This window comes from Mus musculus, chromosome X, assembly GCF_000001635.26.
Source record: "Mus musculus strain C57BL/6J chromosome X, GRCm38.p6 C57BL/6J".
NCBI lineage: Eukaryota > Metazoa > Chordata > Mammalia > Rodentia > Muridae > Mus > Mus musculus.
The window spans coordinates 10,228,996-10,248,806 of record NC_000086.7 but is presented as its reverse complement, the minus strand read 5'-3'; positions in this window follow the sequence as shown (position 1 = coordinate 10,248,806).

Sequence of the window (19,811 nt, the reverse complement as noted above, 5' to 3'; positions counted from 1 at the left end):
AGCCCATTGTGGGCGGTACCATCCCTGGTGGTTATGTGTTCTATAAGAAAGCAGGCTGAGCAAGCCATGGGAAGGAAGCAAGCCAGTAAGCAGCACCCTGCCATGGCTTTTGTATCATCTCCAGATTCCTACATGAGTTCCTGTCCTGACTTCTTCAGTGATGAACAGTGATATGGTAGTGTAAACCAAGCAATCCCCCACCCCTGCAACTTGCTTTTGGTCATGATGTTTCATCACAGAAATAGAAACCCAAACTAAGACCAATCTCTATCTTGGTGTCTGCTTTTTGAGGAATTCAACTTTATCCCAAATCTACATTTCCAACATTAAGACACCCTGGTTCTATTGTTTGCCTTTAAAGTTCAGAGTTTAAAGCATCCTATCATTGACTTTGAGGATATCAGTGACACCATCTTAGTCTCCCATACCTACCACATTCATTCTCATATTTAATATAAGTTGGCTTGCAACCACTGGGAAATGCTTAGTAACGAGTTATTTAAAAATAAGAAGTTCTGCCTGGCGGTGGTGGCACAACTTTAATCCCAGCACTTGGGAGGCAGAGGCAGGCAGATTTCTGAGTTGGAGGCCAGCCTGGTCTAGAATGAGTCCCAGTACAGCCAGGGCTATACAGAGAAACCCCCTCGAAAAAAAAAAAGTTCTAATTCATACCACTTTCTTATCTGGGTCCCATTCCTAAAACAACCAACTTGAAGCTATGGCTGTGACTTCGATAATTACAGAGTTTGGAAAAATGAAGCAAAAAAGAATTGTTCCTGCAAGCTGCTCTGATCAGGCACCAGCGGCACACTGCTGCCTCCAACCCAATCCTATCCAAGTCTAAAGGCTTGGAAGGTATTACTGAAGCCACACTGTCGAGGGCCTTGAAAACCAGGTGAGGGGGTTTATGATTAAATCTATAGTTAAGAAATGATGGTTGAGGTTTTAAAGCCAGGTAGACAAGGGGACATACATCATCTTCATTGTGTCTTGAATCTGGTATTGTCTTTTGAGACATTCAGTAATGAAGAAAAGTGGAGGCAAAAAGAGAGAGAATAGTATGGGGTAAGAAGGAGCTGAACATATGGAGAGGCTGGAAAAGAAATAGAAAACAAACAGGATTGGTGGGACTTAGATTTAGAGAATATAACTCATCTTTGAGGAAAACCTATCAGCAATTAAGGGAAGGTATATTGAGAAGTTCATAAGATGCCAGGTTTTCAAATTGCACTATGATGTCTGAGTCTAAAATTTTAAATAACCAAATATTAATGCCAGGCGTCTCACTTTGCTGGTATTTTCATCTTATGAGCCTTAGGTATGAACCTGAAGTATTTCTGTGAAATTGCCATCATGTTTCCCTGGTTAAATCCAGACACTGAAAAGAGAACCAATGTGATTTTTTAAAAAATGAAGAAAATGATGTTGAAAATAAAATGTGACCTCTATCTGACTTACCGGGAAAGTTGAGTTTGGCCCAGTCACATGAAACTCTCAGAGTCTGAATCTAAAGTTCTCTCTCTCTCTCTCTCTCCCTCTCCCTCCCTCTCTCCCTTTCTCTCCCTCCCTCCCCTGTCCCTCCCTCTCCCTCTCCCTCCCCATCTCCCTCCCCTTTCCTCTCCCTCCTCCTTTCCCCCTCCCTCTCCCTCCTCCTCTCCCCTCCCTCTCCCTCCTCCTCCCCCTCTCCCTTTCTCCCTCTCCCTTCCCTCTCTCTCCCTCTCCCTTTCTCTCCCTCTCCCTCCCCCTCCCCCTCTCCCTCTCTCTCCCCCTCCATCTCTCCCTCTCTCTCCCTCCCCTTTCTCCCCTTCCCTCCACTCTCTCCCTCTCCCTCTCCCTCCCCCTCTAACTCGCTCTCCCTCCCTCTCCTTCCCCTCTCTCCTCCCTTTCTTCATCCCCCTCTTCCTTCCCTTTCTTTCTCCCCCTCCCTCTCTCACTCCCTCCCCCTCCTCCCCCACCCCTTGTGTGTGTGCATGTGTGTGTGTGTGTGTGTGTGTGTGTGACCAGTTATAATGCTTTAGGAAGGTTTAGCACACTAGCTATGCATAAAACAATATCTAATAAGTTGGTATAGCTAAAAAGGAGGGTGACTGTAGCAGAGAGTTTTTGCTACATCACTTTGGCTCCTGGTGAATCGCACATTTGCACCTGCCCAGGAGCTATTTTTAGATCCCAAATGAAAGACACATACATTAGCTTATTTTTTAACATGCCTTACTAGCTCAGTGGTTAAGCACTTATAAGCCTCCCTGGGTTAGCATGCCCCTCCCACAAGTACTTCTGGCTCAACACCTCCTAAATCTACTTTTAACTTTGCTGCCCTGTGACCTTATACGAAGCCCATTGATCTTTGCTGTCCAAGACACTTCTGGGTAGTAGCTGCTGCTTTCCTTTTCCTCCTACATTTCGGATGTTCTCCCCTCTGCAGCTCTACCTCTGTTCTGCCTGTCTCTCCCAGGTCATGGTGATTCTCTCCCTTCGTCGTCCTCCTGCGTCTTAGCCCTTGCAACTCTAAGGGTCCCACCGTCTCCTTTTGCCCAGCCTTTGGCTATGTGCCAATTCTTTATTGGCAATCAAATCCAGCTGGGGCCAGGCTTCCTTTACCCTGTGTGCAGGACACTGCAAGCAGGTATATTGGGTAACACAATTAGCAAGAGAACACCATTTTCTTCCCTTTGACCACTACAAAGGTCCTTTCTTTCCAATATACATTGAACATAAATGTAACAGGCATGTAAACTATGAGGCATGATATACACTCAAAGCATCCAGTCTACCAATTTTATCAATTTAGATAAAGTATTCTACCATCATTCCTAACTAAAAGAGTTTATAATTCTATACCTGCATTATGTTTTGATTTGTAACATCATCTTAACCATGTTTTTAGTTGTATATCATATCTTTTAATGTTAAACAACTTAAGTTTGCTAATGGGACTATAGTCTTCAACCCTGTCAGAAATCTGAGAACGAATTACATATTACCTGAGTATATAGGAAGCACCAAACATATCTTCTAAAACTTCAACAATTGTAGAGACAGCTGACTACCTAGACAGTCTCCTAATTTCTTATAAAGTTGGAACGTCTGTCTTCATCCTTTTGGCCCAGAACCATCTGGCAGATCCAACAATGAAGTAGGAATATAAAGGACTAGATTATCCTGACTTGGAAGAGATTACTAGTTGACTATCCCTCATCTGTTTGTCCTTTGGACCAATATTTTGTCTGCAGATGAACTAGGCAATTTCTGCCCCATGGTTACCTTGCCACAATAAGCAACCTCACCTGGAGGTAAAGATGCTCAATAGCTTCTTTGAACTGTGAAGGTGGTACTGTTAGGAGCAGTCATATCTCTAGTCAAAATTGATGATGATAATAATAATAATAATAATAATAATAATAATAATGGAATGATTAAATGTCATATTCTGTGGACATGATGTTTTTGAAGACTATGTAAATTATATCTGAACTGTTAAACCTTAGCTACTCTTAGCCATTTCTATTTGAGTAAATTTATTATAAGTAAATTAGAATCTAACCTTACCATGAGTTTACTATCTGACCCTTAACTTGTGTTACCTAATCATTCTGAAACAGTTTGTAATAGCAGCTATAGAAAGCCTTGTCTTCTTAAATGCACAATGCCTATCTAAAAGTAACAATATTAATTTCAAATTTTGTATCAACACACAGATTTATACCAATGAAAATCTTAATTCTATATCAATATATAAATTATTTACAAATTTAAGAAATTATAACTTCAATTTTTAAATAAATTACAAAGATTTCTACCAATGTAAGATTATGGGTATACAATGCTTTGTTCAAGAATAAATTCAGTACTTCATGCCATCTATTTCCTCCCTGTTCAAAATTATGACCATTCCTAAAGTATCCCTTAAAATGACAACCTATCTATGATTTGTAAAATAACCATAACGAGACACCCAAACCCAAGGAATCAGGCTGACTCTTTATAGCTTCTTCCTGCTGAATAGGGGCAATGAGAAATTCTTTCACGCGGTGAGGAGGGGTAGGGAAATTAGAAGATTGGTTAGACATGAGAAAGCTAGCTTTAGCATCTGTTATCCAGTATCTGTATGCTTAGAAGGCTCCGGACTTGACTGAAGTTCTGAATGGATCTGGAGGGTTGGATGAGACAAGATCATCTGGAATCAGTAGCAATTCCTGAAGCGGTTCTGGAAGCAAGTCTCTGGACAGCATCAGAAAGCAGGATACTGGAAAAACAGGTCAGTTCAGCATCTCTGAGGATGAATCTTGTCAAAGCTTACATTCTGTAGTATATGAAGCTCACAACCAAAATTTTAGTACCATTAAGATATTCGTATGGATTATGCAGGGTGCACAGATCAGTTAAGAATGAAGTGACACTCCTTCTTTGAGCAGGTGAAAGACAACTGTATTTTTTATGAGTTAATTTTATCAGTAACCAATTGTAATAAATCTTCATTCATACAAAGAAGGGCATGAAGAATCTTAAATATTCCATAACCAACAAGATTTATTGTCTCATAAGTTTTGTCTAGAGATATTTTTATGTCTAAGCCAGATACTGGGCTGTTCCCATGCCGAGAAATCAGCAGATCAGTTTACCTGTCTTGTTTGATTCTCTCGAATTTTTCGAGATCCTCAGGAGGTCTTCCACTGTCATAACTAATCCATATCATCACTCTGGAAGGGGTCCAGAGCCTTTTCTCCTTCCCTGTCACAAATACAGAGCATCTCTCCCAAAATAACATACCCTTGACCCAGTAACCAGACATCATTAAAGCTATAGCTTGACCTCTCTCCCAGAGGAATTTTAATATAACCACTAAACTCATAACCACAAGTATTTTGATAATTAAAACAATAAAAGGCAATTAAAGCAATTCAAACAAATATTAACTGTTGAGACCGTGCTTCTCCACCACCTCCTGCTTTTCGACCCATAATTTAAGATCAAAGCCCCAATATTTTTTACATCTATTTATACTTAAGTCCTCCATAATGAGGAGATTAATATCGCTGTGGGTACATATTGTAGTATGCCCCTTTCTCTTTATTTAATTCTCAAGGAATCAGCTTTTACTGTCTGAGATACGTTAGGCTTCCTAGCCCCTGCTTTCAATGTAATTTTTTAAAGATCGAATGCCTCAATGTTTTATACATTTGTATAATTAACTTTAATTAAATTCCCTTCTACTTACTGTATAAACCTAATTCTAGGCTCTAATATTTGTCATGCCAGGCATACAATCTCAGAGATCCTATGTAGACCACATTCAAAGATCCCGAGAATTTGCCCTTGCAAGACTTTTATTTGTTTATTCATTCTCCCTACCTTCTCCCTTCTGTGGAGCTTAGTATCTGCTGCTAATGTGTTTGTGTCTTTCATTTGTGGATCCAAAATTAGCTCCTGAGTGGATACACATGTGAGACCTGCCAGGCATCTCTAAAGGCATCACCTATATTGGTGAGTTTTTGCTACATCACTTTGGCTCACGGTGGATCTCACATGTGTACCCACTCAGGAGCTAATTTTGCTCTTACAGAGAACCCAGGTTCAGTTCCCATCACCCACATGATTGCTGACAACCGTCTATAACTACAATTCCTGGGGAACTAATGACCTCTTCTGATATCCAAGGGCACCAGGCAGGCACATGCTATAAAGATGTCCAGAGAGTCAAAACACTCATACACGTTAAAATTAAATTAAATTAAATAAATATTTTTGAAATATTACAAATTTTAGCTCTGTACAAATAAGTTAAATTACTTCAGTGATAGGTTTAGGTTTTGATTTACTACATAGCATTACTAATAGCATAAATCATTTTTGAAGGTTTTTTTTTATCTACTATGTATACAGTATTCTGCTTACATGTGTGCCTGCACACCAAAAGAGGGCACCAGATCTCATTATAGATGGTTGTGAACTGCCATATTGTTTCTGGGAATTGAACCCAGAACCTCTGAAAGATTAGCTAGTGTGCTTAACTGCTACGCCATCTCTCCAACTCCTGCATGAATAATTTTATAGCTTGGTCTCTGTAATCTTCATGACTTTTAAAAATGAGGACCAGACAGATGGCTCAGTGATTAGGAACATTCCCTGTTCTTCCAGAGCACCCAATATCAGTTTCCAGAACTCGCTTTGAGTGGAGCTGCCTTTAAGTTCAGCTTCAGGAAATCCAAATGCTTCTGGCATCTGCAGGAACACACAGACAAACACACACACACAGACACACACACACCCCTTCTGACACACCTACATAACAATAAATTTTTAAAGAACCTTAGAAAACATAGCATTTGAATGTTGTATATATTTGGATCCTAAAAGTTTTCAGAAATTGTTGAGGGTGTTATACCTTAAGCTGGAATTGAACAAGAAAGGCTTGTTTTATTGTCTGAGAGGATGTACATACATCATGTGAGCAGGAAGGGAAAGCAACCTTAGAATGAGGCTGTGATTAGCAGTCTTAGAAGAAGGCATGAATCTCACTTATTCATGACCTTATTAAATTTCAACATCAGCTAACCTCACAATCTTTCCTATCACCCCTTGCAATGTAAAATAATAAATGGCTTTACTATTTAAAATAATCCTGAAGTTAGATTTTTTTTAAAAAATTGTGCACTGGAAGCCAAATACCAACAACACAAAGTTATCTAAGGGTTTGAATGTTTCTTTCTCCTACAACAAAATAGAAATAGCAAAATCTTTCCAAGATGTGTAGATTCTGGTTCAGATCCATATTTATTGGTTAAAATGGCCTTGGACAAGTAAAGTTACCTCATTTGCAAGTGGAAAACAACACATATACATTTTTATTTTTGGTTAAATGAATTTATTTGATCTTTAAAGACTCATTTAATTTTTAATTATGTATTAGTATATGTATGTGGTGGAGAAACTCGTGTGTGTGTGTGTGTGTGTGTGTGTGTGTGTGTGTGTTTAGGAATACAGGCACCAATGAAGGGTAGAAGGTAGCATTAGCTTGTCTGGAGCTGGAGATACAGAATGTGAACCTACTGGTGTTGGTTCTGGGAACTAAATTTGGGTCCCTTTTAAGAGTAGTATGTACTCTTAAGCATTGAACCATCTCTCTAGTCTGGTGCGTTTTATTATTGTTTAAAAGTTGTAAATTAGTTTACCATAAATGTAACTTTGTTTTGTGTTTTAAGACCTACCTAAATTTGAGAGTAGATATTGAAGCACCCCACTATATTGAGTGAATTGTACAGACTGGGTAATCACCACTACAACTGGGCACAGAACAGTTCTACAAAGAGAAAACTACCTTTTTAAATGAACGTGTAATCACATGCAACAGATTATAATCACATTCTCTTCTATCATAAGCCATGAAATACTACTCATTTCTCTCTTCCCTATACTTTTGCTTTTTTCCCATAACATAATGCAAACAGAACTATACAGTATATAATCTTTTAAGACTGGCTTCTTTCAGTCAGCATAACATCTTAGAGATTTATCATGTATCCATATTATTGTACTGTCACTACTGTTTTCATTTTTATTGTTAAGTGGTAGTGTGTGGATATATCAATTTATTTTCCAGTTTCTTACATTAAGGAACATATCATTTATCTCTTGTTTAAGGAGCTTGTCAGCATATCTTCTGCAAACATCTATATATAGATTTTGCAAACAATATAAATATTATTTGTCTAAAGTAAATACTTACCAAAGAACGACTTCATCAAGCAGTAGATATAGGCTAAACTTTTGAAGGAACTGTTGGTGATTTCTAGGATGACTGCATGATTTTCTAGTATCATAAGGAGTACAACAAAGGTCTAGTTGCTACACATCCTTGTCAACATATGATAATGTCATTAGTTTTTCATGGTTGTCATTCTAATTGGTAATATTTTGCATTTCTCTAAAAACCAACAATGTCAAGAAAAATTTCCTGTGATTAGTTGTTATCTATTATATCTCCTTTTGTGAAATATAGGTTAAATCTTTTGCCTGCTGTCAAAAATTGATTTGTTTGTTTTCTTAGCACCTACTGCTTGTGTGCATGCGTGCACTTGCACCTTTTTGTGCATGTGTGTGTGCATGTGCGAGTGTGTATGTGTGTTTTCTTGGTACAAGACCTTTATTGGATGTAGCTTTTTTAAATTCTCAAGAGAGGTCATAAATCATAAATAAATAAATAAATAAATGTAATTTGTTCAAATTCTGTGTCCTAGGTCAAAACCACATGCTGGAGAATTTAGTACTTCTTAGTATCTGGCAGTGCTTCGTAAGCAGCTGGAATGGAGCTTGAATGTTCATGAGAACTGGCAATAGGAAATGAAATTGAATCAAGATAGTGAAAAACCAAATTACCTATCATCTGGCTATATTTTTCTTTTCATGTATAAATATGTTATCCAAGTAGCTCATGATTTATAGAAAATCTGAAAATTACTGTTCAATTAACAGATGGTAATGGGACTTTAACTAAAAATATTGACTCAGGGATGTTTTCTTTCTACGTCATTGCAAAATATTTATTTAAATAGGCAAGCCTTAGGGAAAACTGTGAAATCAGTAAAGATTTTTTTCCACCCCCTTTCTCACCATACGCTTTCAACTGAAACATTGGAAGACCAAAATTCTGAACAATGTGAAATGCTGATCAAGGGATTTAATTCTAATATTTCTAGTAGAGCACATTACCACTGAAGTCAATCTCCCTTTATCACTTACCCTGCCAGTTCTTGATTTTGAGCATAGCTATGAATTTTTCTGTGTTTAGAAAGTGATAGAAAAATCTCAACTGTTTCCAGATGCTTTTTATTTTGTGATCTGGTAAAGCAGATAAGATTATGAAATGCACGGCACAATTAATGAGATTGGAAAAAGGCAAATAAGTACGGTCAGTGATCCAAGTTTGTATCTGAGGCAGGCGAGATGAAAAGGGCCAATTCTCTTCCAGGATACCTTTTGTTTGTTCATGATCCCACTGAGAATTCTAGAGCCATCTCCTTTCCCATAGGCTGGTTCCTATCCCACCCCTTAGAAGTTCAGAGGTCAACCTGTGCATAAAGGAGATTTATTAGCACACCAAAGGCTATCAGGCATTAAGCAAACAAGGAAATCACAAAGGTTTAAAGTTCATCTAACAGCTAAGCCACTAACAGACACTTCCATGGCCAGGAGATTGGAGGCCCTGTGAGAACTTTGGCGTTGTCTCCTGTTGACAAGTGCTTAGTATAAAAGCACGGTCTGTATAAGAATTTCACTCTTGGAGGGCAGGCAGGTCACATGTCCTTGAACACCCTCAAAGGCCATTGCTTGGTGAATGACCCCTTTCCCAATTCTAGTTCTTGACAATCCTGTAGTCATCTTTCTGGTTGACACTAACACCTACTTGTGAACTCTTTTTCCTCTGCTCTGGGTTGTCTCGGATCAATATCTGCCACACAACAAAGGTGTTTCCTTGCTTTAAGCTATTGGTTTGGTGCATCTTTTCTTAAGGTTGTTCCACTGCTAACTACTGTGCTGTGTGTAAAATGGGACCTAGACACAGCTTGAAGATAGATTTTATGAAAACTTTTTGTATCCAATATGAAAGTTTGCATAGAATTTGGTCAAGGCTTGCTTATTGGATTTAGATATTCACCATCACTGATTTTAATCCTTCACAGTTCTTCAGTGGAGCTCAGCTGGAAAGTTTCTTCGAGGGAATCAAGTAGTTCATGGATATTTAGTCACCCTGGATTTTTACACAGCGTACTGCCATAAAGGAACATTCAGGTCAGGTCACATGGGAATCACTATAAAGAGAACTGACTCAAAGGTGTTGGAGCCAGTTATAGGTTGGCGAGAGTCTTGTTGTGTATGAATTATTCAGTCTCTCTAAAGTCTCAATTTCTTCCCTAAAATGGTCACTTTTAAATCAAATTACCATCCTCTAAACTAGCGAAAAATGAAAACGGAACAAATTCAACATTTCTCAGTGAGAAGTGACGTCTTCTCAGCATTCCTTTTTTCATAACTGATATGAAAACAAAGAATGTTGTTCCCACTCAGTACATCAACTGCCTAACATTCCAAGTTTTTAATCTCTTATTGTTCTAACATAACCCTGCCATGCTGATCAACCTATCTCATTTGAGATAGAAAGGAGATAATGTACTTAATGATTGTGAAGTGCTTCAAAAACTACAAAGCATCGTATAATGCCTAGTACATTGTTTTCTCGCCTTCCACTGTAAAGTAGAAGTATATTAAACATGGGTCACAAAATTGCTTCACTACTATGCCCATAGCCCTATTTTTCCAGTTAAAATTTGCAATTAAAGCCTACTTATTCAAAGCAATAAGAAACATGAAAGCATTTCAGTCCTTTTCTAAAGTAGGCTTCCCCCCATCAAGATCAGAAGACAGTAATTTATTAAGATCACCTTCAAGTTCTGATCATGTCACTGAATCACCTAACCTGGAGTGGAGTCCTTTTCTGTAATTAATGAATGTGCTGCTTACATCTCTTTTGCATGTATTGGTCAGTTATCAAATGCTCCTCATCTATAATGGGGTTATGCCCATATAAACTTATGCATCCAATTATACCTACTGTGCAGAAACTCGTAGCTTAGCAACATAGCACGGTAAACTGTTAGTTGTCTTCCTTTGTGATCATGCAGTTGAATGGGCTCTAAGGCTTGATCTTAGTGTCTAACACAGGAGCTTATCAGACTTATGATATTAGAATGAAAAAGGGTTTTAAAATTAGATTGCATGTTCATTTTCTGTTAAATGTGTATTATTTCATATCACTGTGAAGTTATAAATCACAAGCTAAGACAGATCTCACTACCATGTATTTTTCTTTCCTTATATGAACCCTGGACAGATGGGATAACTAATCCATGCGATCTTGGTTTAGGAAGGGGACAAAAGGGTAAGAGCAATATTCAGTTTAAATGAAAGCATATGATATCCTCAAGCGGAAACTATTTGCTAGTTGTCCTGCTTTCATTTGAAGTGTATCATAGCATGAAAGGATGAAAAAGAGGGAAAAAAAACTTGTGTTTTCACTGAAGGGCTTGAACATGTCCTTCACTCCTATTTTAGAGCTACTCTGGGACCAAATTGATGTAAAAGTATTTCACAATTTTTTTCATCTCTCTCTCTCTGTCTCTGTCTCTCTCTCTTTCTCTCTGTCTCTCTCTCTTTCTCTCTCTCTTTTTTGTATTTCACAATTTTGAAACTAACCAAATCCTCGGTTGTTTTCTTGTCTCCATCCTGAGACTGCCTTTGTTTTGCTAAAGTGAAGTTGGCACCTGACATTGTTCCTTAACTCTACTAAGTAAGTATAATTAAAAGTTATTTGTGTTCAATTATTTGCTTATCTGCTTGTCTGATTGTGCTCTGTCTTTTCGTCAATACCAATTTTACCTTTAGTTAATCAAAGCGGTGAAATAATTAGATAGATAAGAGATTTAAAGTAAAACTGATTCCTCAACCTTGATAAGACCTTAAGGCCTCCGGAAATGCCAACTTCCTTTATCGTTGACCTCTGTTAGATTCACCTTGATTTGTATATGCATGATATATAGATAGTGAGGAGATAGGTTAGTAAGGAAACTACTAAAATCAATAAGAAAGTGTTAAGAAGCAAGTAAAGAAAAATGCTTCTTATTTAATATTATAGAGAAATTCAATAAATACATAGAATCTAGCATGTATAAAAGTCTCATATTCAAAGAGGAGCTGTCTTAACATGATCCTTTAAGACAATCCATTGTATAAAGAAGGGAAATCTTACGTGGTGTATTTCTTATATTCTTAATAATGAGCATAGAATCTTCCAAGGGGCAGCCAGGAGCTGCCTGCAATCATAGTGTGTCCATTGATGGGTCCTGGATATCTTACTCCAATTCTACTTTCCAGAAACACTAGAAAAGTACAGCGGCATTCTCCAAAGTAGGAAAGGTGGGGAGAAAGTGAACAATCAAAACTGACTTTGGGGTTCCTAATAAAAGCTCTTCCATCATGGACTGGGCGAAAAGGAGTTTTTAATATGTAGCAGCAGACCCTCATACCCAGGTTCCATCCTGGGACTTACTGTATTATCTTCATGCTTCTCTATACCCCAGAGGGGAAAAAGCCAAGTTGTACAATACAGAGGACCCAGTGAATGCTCCCACCTCGGACTCTGAAACTTGGATCATTGAAAATGTTGTACTGTTGAGATGAGATGTAGTATTGTAAACAACGAGCAGTGCTGATTTTGTCAAGTTCTCAGCCTGGTCTTGTCTTGGCAAGCAAGACCAAGGTTCCTCTAGACTACACTAAGGCATCAATTGTATTCAGACCTGCTCTTCTCTTCCCTGTTTACTACTCTCACTCAGTCACTTCTCTTCAGAATTCCTGTTAATTTTGCTTTACCTTGTGTTTTCTTACTAAATCTTATTTCTTTCAAGAACTCTGACTGACTCAGAAATTGCTATCATAAACTAAGCTGCAGAAAACCTTGATAAAAATCAGAATTGGTTGACAGGCACTAACAGCCCTCTTCAGGAACATAGCTACAAACTAGCTTATCAGTTGCCAATAGTAACCTGCAATGCCCATCATGTATCCGATTCAGATAGAATACTATGAAGGGCCTGAGGAATTCAGTGACAGCTAATGAGGTAGCTGTTCTTTATAATAAATAGCTTTATAGTATAAAAAAGTTATTTGCCTCGGTTGAACTGAGATGGCCAAATAGAAATTCAGACTTTGATCCAGTGTGCTGATGAATTATAATATTGGTGACATTTCCAGTCCTGACAGATTTTAGAGGTGCATATTGGGGTATTATCTGATTTAATTTGAAAGCTGAGGCATTGACACAGAAATATATGAGAGGATTTTAGTAGGCCCTGTGAAGGCTGAATCCTTAATTCTCATCCAATCTCCCTTGCCAGATTAAGAAAGCTCTCCTACCTTGCCTGATGAAACTGTTGTTACCTTGCTTGAAGCTAGTATTTCACCTGGGAGTTGCCCTGCCATGTGAAGTGGGTTCTCTTCCCCACCTCACTTCCCTACCAGCTGTCAGATTTAACATGCCCCAGATGGGAAGAGGTACTAACAAAGTCAAAAGCCGAGGAAAGCCAACACATTTCTAGATTTCTATTTTTTTTTTTTTGAAAAAAAAAATCTCGAAAGTGTACATGGGAAAGTATGTGCACAGAGAAGTGTGTATGCTGAGAAGTACACATGGAGACTACGAGGATGCTTAGTCAAGGCTGAGAAACGCAATCTTAGATCAGTGTGGATCGAACACACCTCAAAATTCCTTGTAGACTGGGCAGGTATTCCAAATCCAGGTGTACAGAAGGCGAGGGATCCAGTGAGCAAAGCTTCCCACGGGGTATGTCCCTTAGAGGGAGAGAAGGGCTGAGCCACTTATCCATGCATCTTCATTTGTAGTGGTTAATGGTTCCAGAGAGGTAGGGATAGGGGAATAAATACATTTAAGGATTGGTGGCAAAAAGGTTTTCACAAGGATGGAAACAGACTTTCCTAAATTAAGACTGTTGATGGTCCTGTGAAGGTTCATTGGAAGACATACCAAATGGAGGAATCTTAAGGCTGCCTTATCTATTACTCTATATTTCTAAAATAAACTACTCTGACTCTTACAAATGTCACATTGCATTTTAAGTATGTAAACGTTTTAGAAATGTCTCATGTGCAAATTGTGGCTAAAAAAAAAAAAAGCCCTAAGATTATATTGAAAGTCATGTTCATCGAAGTTTAGAAGAAAGCAGCACTCCCAAGAGCTGAGTAAGCTTGCATATGTATTTCAACTGCCCACATTTTGAACTCTTAACCTAGATGTAACTTAGCCCTCCCTGCCTTATTGTATAAAGATCTAGAACGATAAAGGTGGAAGGGGCATTCTTGAGCACAGGAAATGGAGGAAGGAAGGAAATGAGAGAGACGATGTAAAATTGCAAATACAAACCCCAGCCCACTGCATTCCCAATTGTCTTGCTGCCATAGATTGATAAAGACTTCAGAGGTCATTTACTAGTGACAGCTTCCTTTTCAAGAAGGGACAGAACATTCTTTCTGGATTTCGTTTATTTACTGAGGCTTGAACCCAGCACCCATACATACCTAAGAAGTGCTTTTCCACTGAGTTGTAGCCCCATCCCTGAACTCATTTTTTTTTAATATCTAGAAATCTCGTTATATGAGATTTTAAAAAAATATGAATATTTAAAGAAGAAAGCACATGGGTTTCCACTAGGGCACTCTGTGGTGATTGATACTGTCTCTCTATTCCTCAGCAAAGATGAAGGCAGGGTGACTGACCTCACCCAAATGGATATTCTCACTCAGGATTTTGTTCTTGAGCAAAATGTAATGGGACAGTGACATTAGCAGTATGTTGAAAGCAATTGCCGCACCTGGCACTGGTGTCCTATCCAGTTTGGTCCTGCTACATTGCTGTTCTAGATCCCTGTCCTTTCTTTTTCTGAGCCTGGCCTTCTCATTTAATCTGGGTACATACAGTGCCTGTGAAACTCATGCACATGCCATAGATCAGTGACTTGTCATGCCTTCCAGCTTCTGGTTGGGGTTGGCCACTGGAGGGGTCATAGAAGGGGAATGGAAGAATAGAGTGGAGTGGAGCTACACATTCTAACTGATTCTTCCACTCTTTGCTTGACACCTTGGTTTGACCTATTCTTAATACAGATGCACTGTTTTCTTCAAGATTGCCCCACCTTGGATCTCTCCTTTTGGGTTCCAACCAATGCTCTCTTCCTTCATTGCTCTGGGCTACATGGCAGTAACAGCCCCACTGATAGTAGTCTGAGTTCTAGCACCATTGCTTTCTGTTTGTTCTAACCAACTTCAAAAGAAACTATTTCTAAGTAATTTTTTTTCAAAAATTATCTAAAATTGCTCATGTGAGTGCATCCTTTCTTGGTTAATATTGCCATAAAGAAACACAGCAGACAGCATCCTAGGAAGAGGACCAAGAAGGAACAAAACCTCAGAATTAATATGAAAGGTGAAATTTCAAGTAAATGGTTATAAATGAAAATGAATGTATCTGAGGGACCCTTTTGGGCAAAAGCCGTCAGTGGCCAAGAGGAGAGGAAGGGAGCAGAGAGAGTAATGAGGCATGAATATGGTCAAAGTGTATCATGTACTTGGATGAAAGCATCATTTATGAAACCTGTCATTTCACTGAATATATGTTAATAAAAACGCCACTCAAAAGCATAGTTGAAAATAGTTCAATTGACACTTAGAAGCTTTAAAAGCCTGATTTCCAGTCATAAATGACAATGACTAATAGCTAATACAAGAGGAGGTTTGTGTTCACAAACATACAGTTGGTCAACAGTTGGGACATTTATTTTGAAAAGTCTGACAGTCATTAGGTTCCCCCTCCCTGATCCTATGATGCTGCTTAAAAAGCACATAGGTTTTTCCAGATGTCTCCTCTCCAGTGTTCTTTGCTGTCTAAAAGAAAAGCTGTGCTGTATTTGGAATGATGCAGCATGAGAAAGCTATTAATCTGGCTCCATCTAGATGTGCCAAGTTTAACTGCAGGGCTGCCTCCATTTGATTATGAAAGCTTGTACAAGCCATGCGATTTTAGAAAACCAGGCCATGAGACCCAAGTAATGGGAATGAAAGACATGCAGCAAGGTAAGTAATATGTAAAGAGCTTGCTGAAAGCCAGGCACTGTACGAGATTTGTTCACACCCTCTCATTTGAAAGCACACAGTCTTGCAAATTAGAAGTTTGGATCCAGATTAAACAGATGTAGAATAAGAAGTAGTGAAGAAACAACTCACCTGGGATACTAAGGCAGAAAATAACAACAAAGCATGAATGGAAAGCTTGGCTTCTATCAGACTTGTTCTCTTATATGAGCATTGCAGGGAGGGACGACTCCCCTGGGAAGTGTTCAAGTCAGTCTACATTGGTTGAAGAAAGCAAATAATAGAACATTTAGCTATGCCTACTTACTGTCCTAGTTTTCTGTCCATTACTGTGATAAACACCATATGCAAAACCAATGTGGGGAGGAGCGGGTTGATTTGGCTTACTAATCCTGATAACACTTCATCACCCAGGGAAGTCAGGGCAAGAAGTTGGAGGCAGGAACTGAAGGAGAGACCATAGAGAAACTATGTTTACTGGCTTGCTCCCTCTGGCTTGCTCAACTTGCTTTTTTTTATATATATACTCGGGACTACCTGCCCAGGAATGGTGCCCCCCCCCATAATAATAAAATGCCCCCACAAGCTTGCCTGTAGTCTAATCTGATAGATGTGTTTTCCTAGCTGTGATTCCTCCTTCTTGGATGATTCAAGCTTGTGTCAAGTTGAAAAACAAAACAAAACAAAACAAAAAACAAAACACCTAACCAAAACCACAATTCTTCGCTTCTTCATGACAGTGTTTTAAGTGTCCATCAGCTTCACCTTCAACTTCAAATTATTCTTCAAAGTAACCTTGTTTTCTAAACTTTAAATAAAGTAATTCTATTTTCAAAACAGTGTTTAAATGGGAAGACTAAGTGTTTCCTACCCCAGTAGTTCTCAGCCTTCCTGATGCTGTGACCCTTTAACACAGTTCCTCATGTTGTAGTGACCCCCAACAGTAAGTTAATTTTATTGTTGTTACTGTTATGAATTTCAATGTAAATATCTGTGTTTTCCAATCCTCTTAGGTGACCCCTGTGAAAGGGTTATTTGACACCCCCTCCTCAGAGAGTCACAACCCACAGGTTGAGAACCACTGCTATATACCTACAGCTTTTTGTAATGTATCAGAACACATCTCATATTCCAGCAACCGTTTAAAATGAAGAGTCAAAACATTCTTAGCAATCAGAGCCCTGCTACGCTGTGTGACCTACTAAAAGACAGTTAATGTCTCATTTGGATGCATAAGTTATGCCTATAAGAAAATAATGCTCCAGGTACTGCAAAAATGGCACCGTTTTATTAGAGCATGGTGTAATGGAAGGGGTTCAGTGATCCATGTCTAATAAAACTAGGACTGAATCATGGGCCAATATTTTCTAATAGAATCACTTACAGATCACTAACCTCTAGAAAGTGATTTAATAGTTCCTAGGACATATTTATTAAGTCACGCCAGGTGGTGCAAGCCTGTAATCTCAGTTACTTGGGAGGCTGAGGTAGGAAGATTGCAAATTCAAGCCTTGCTTGGCTGACCTGGTTAGACATTGCCTCCCCCACCACACCCCCCATGAAAGGGAAAATGAAGGCTGTGGAGCAGCTCAGACACAGAGCGCTTTCCTAGTCTCCGTTCCAGGACCCAGCCTTCATTCCGGGGACCACAACCCCCTACTACAAAAAAGGGAAGAAAGAAAGAGAGAAAGAAAGAGAGAGAGAGAAAGAGAGAGAGAGAGAGAGAAAGAAAGAAAAGAAAGGGAAGGGAAGGGAAGGGAAGGGAAGGGAAGGGAAGGGAAGGGAAGGGAAGGGAAGGGAAGGGAAGGGAAGGGAAGGGAAGAGAAGAGAAGAGAAGAGAAGAGAAGAGAAGAGAAGAGAAGAGAAGAGAAGAGAAGAGAAGAGAAGAGAAGAGAAGAGAAGAGGAACTTGAACTATTTTGGTTTAGATATCTGTAATATTTTTCTACCAACAATATACTTTTAAATACATATTATTAAAAAGATTATTTGCTAACAAAGACATTTTGTTTAAAAAAAATGTTGTCTCTCCATCCCATGATCTTTTTTCCCATCCTCTTTGTGTCGCCTGTGCCTAGCAGCATCCTTTCTACTTTTTTGTCTCATGTGACCTTTTACACCCTTGTCCCTAATTCCAGATACTTGTTGCCCCTGCTTGGTCTATTTAGTTTCAGATACTGTGCCATTCTCACTGCTCCTTATTTAAAGACATGCACATATTAAAAGTCAACATCTCCATCTGAGAAAATGTGAGCCACATGTCATCGTGACACTGAATCACCTCACATATCATAATATTTATAATTAGATTAATTTACCTGAAAATGTCATAATTTTGTTTTCTTGACAGCTGAGAGGGAGTTATGCTAAAGAAGTAATTATGCTCAGTACACATTATAAAGATTTTTAAAAACTATAATTTTATTGTCAAATTTTGTTTTGGAAAGGTCAGAAAAGTTAGATTCACTAGCCCTAATCCTGATGCAGAGAATCATTTCTCTTCTTTTGTTTTTTAAGACAGGATCTCACTGTGTAGCCCTGGCTGGCCTGGAACTCATTATGTAGGCCAGGCTGCCCTTGAACCCACAGAGATCCACCTGCCCTTGTCTCCCTAGTGCTGGAATTAACGGCATGCATCACTATACCTAGTTTGCCAACTTAAAAGGCAACCCCCCTCCCCCTCCAAATCCCCCCCCCCCAAAAAAAAACCAATCACCTTCATTGTTTGGTTTTTGAGACAAGGTTTCTCTGCATAACCCTGACTGTTTTGGAACTCTCTCTGTATCTGTAGATCGTGCTGGCCTCCACCTTGCAGATCCACCTACTGATGCCTCCCTAGTGCTAAGACTGGCCGTGAGCCATGCTGGGCTGGGTTGGGTTACATTGCTTGCTGAGATTTATTGCCGATTTGCAACTGAGCAAATAAGCATTCAAGAAAAGTACAAGGCCAGGAAACCTGTAACAAAATAGACTCCTCAGCGTACATCCAAAGGCACAGTAGTGATGCAGTTTATTTGAAATAGAATTAAATCTTGGGTATGTGAATACAAAAGAAAGGTGTTTAGAACTTTTTAAAATATGAAATGGGAGACTCTTAAAGACTGTTAGGCAGGGAAATACATGACTTAGTTTCTATCTTAAAATATCTGTCTGGCTTCTCTGTAATCATAAAAGAATATGAATTTGGAAGAAAAAGTTTTTTAAAAGGTAATACAATAATCCAGATTCTACCTTACCATTTCATAATTTTTTATTTATATAGATATTTTTATATTATTATTATTGTTGTTGTTGTTGTTATTCACTTCATATCCTGCTCACTGCCCCCTCCTGGTTACTCCCTCCCACATTCCTTCTCCCCTTCTCCCTTCTCCTCTGAGCAGATGTGGGGGGCCCCTGGGTATCTCTCCACCCTGGCACTTCAAGTCTCTGTGAGGCTAGGTGCTTTCTCTCTCACTGAGGGCAGACAAGGCAGCCCAGTTAGAACGTATGCCATGTATAGGCAACAACTTTTGGGATAATCCCCATTCCAGGTGTTCAGGACTCACATGAAGACCAAGCTGCACATCTGCTACATATATGCGAGCTGGGAGGGAGGCTTCTGTGATGCCACCAAAATTGGACCCTCACTGGGACTCCCCTGAGTCATTCTGTTGCTGCACAATGTCACGGAGAGTCTGCAGCTTTGGATCTGTAGCACTGGCCCTTTCAAGCACCCTAACATTTTGCAGATGATATTAATTTTAGGGTGAGCCAACTCAGATCCCTGGATCTTGGCCTGGGTGGCCATTGAGCTGGTCAGCCTTTGGGATCTCCCTTATTTGCACCACCACAGGGAGCTCTCCAACACTCCTCTGGCTAGGCCATCCAATGCCTTCATCAGCTTGCTCTGGAGGTCCTCCACATTCACACCTCCAGAGCAAGCTCCACTGTGCTGACCAGTCAAGGTGCAGTGTCCACTTTTGCAGTCCAAGTACTGCAGCCTGTGAGGGGCAGGGCTAGCTCTTCTGCTCTCACATCCTTGGGGGTGGCTCAGCTGCACCTTTGCCAACAGGGCCACCGTTTTGAGGTGTAAGGCCTGCTTTCCTGATTGCC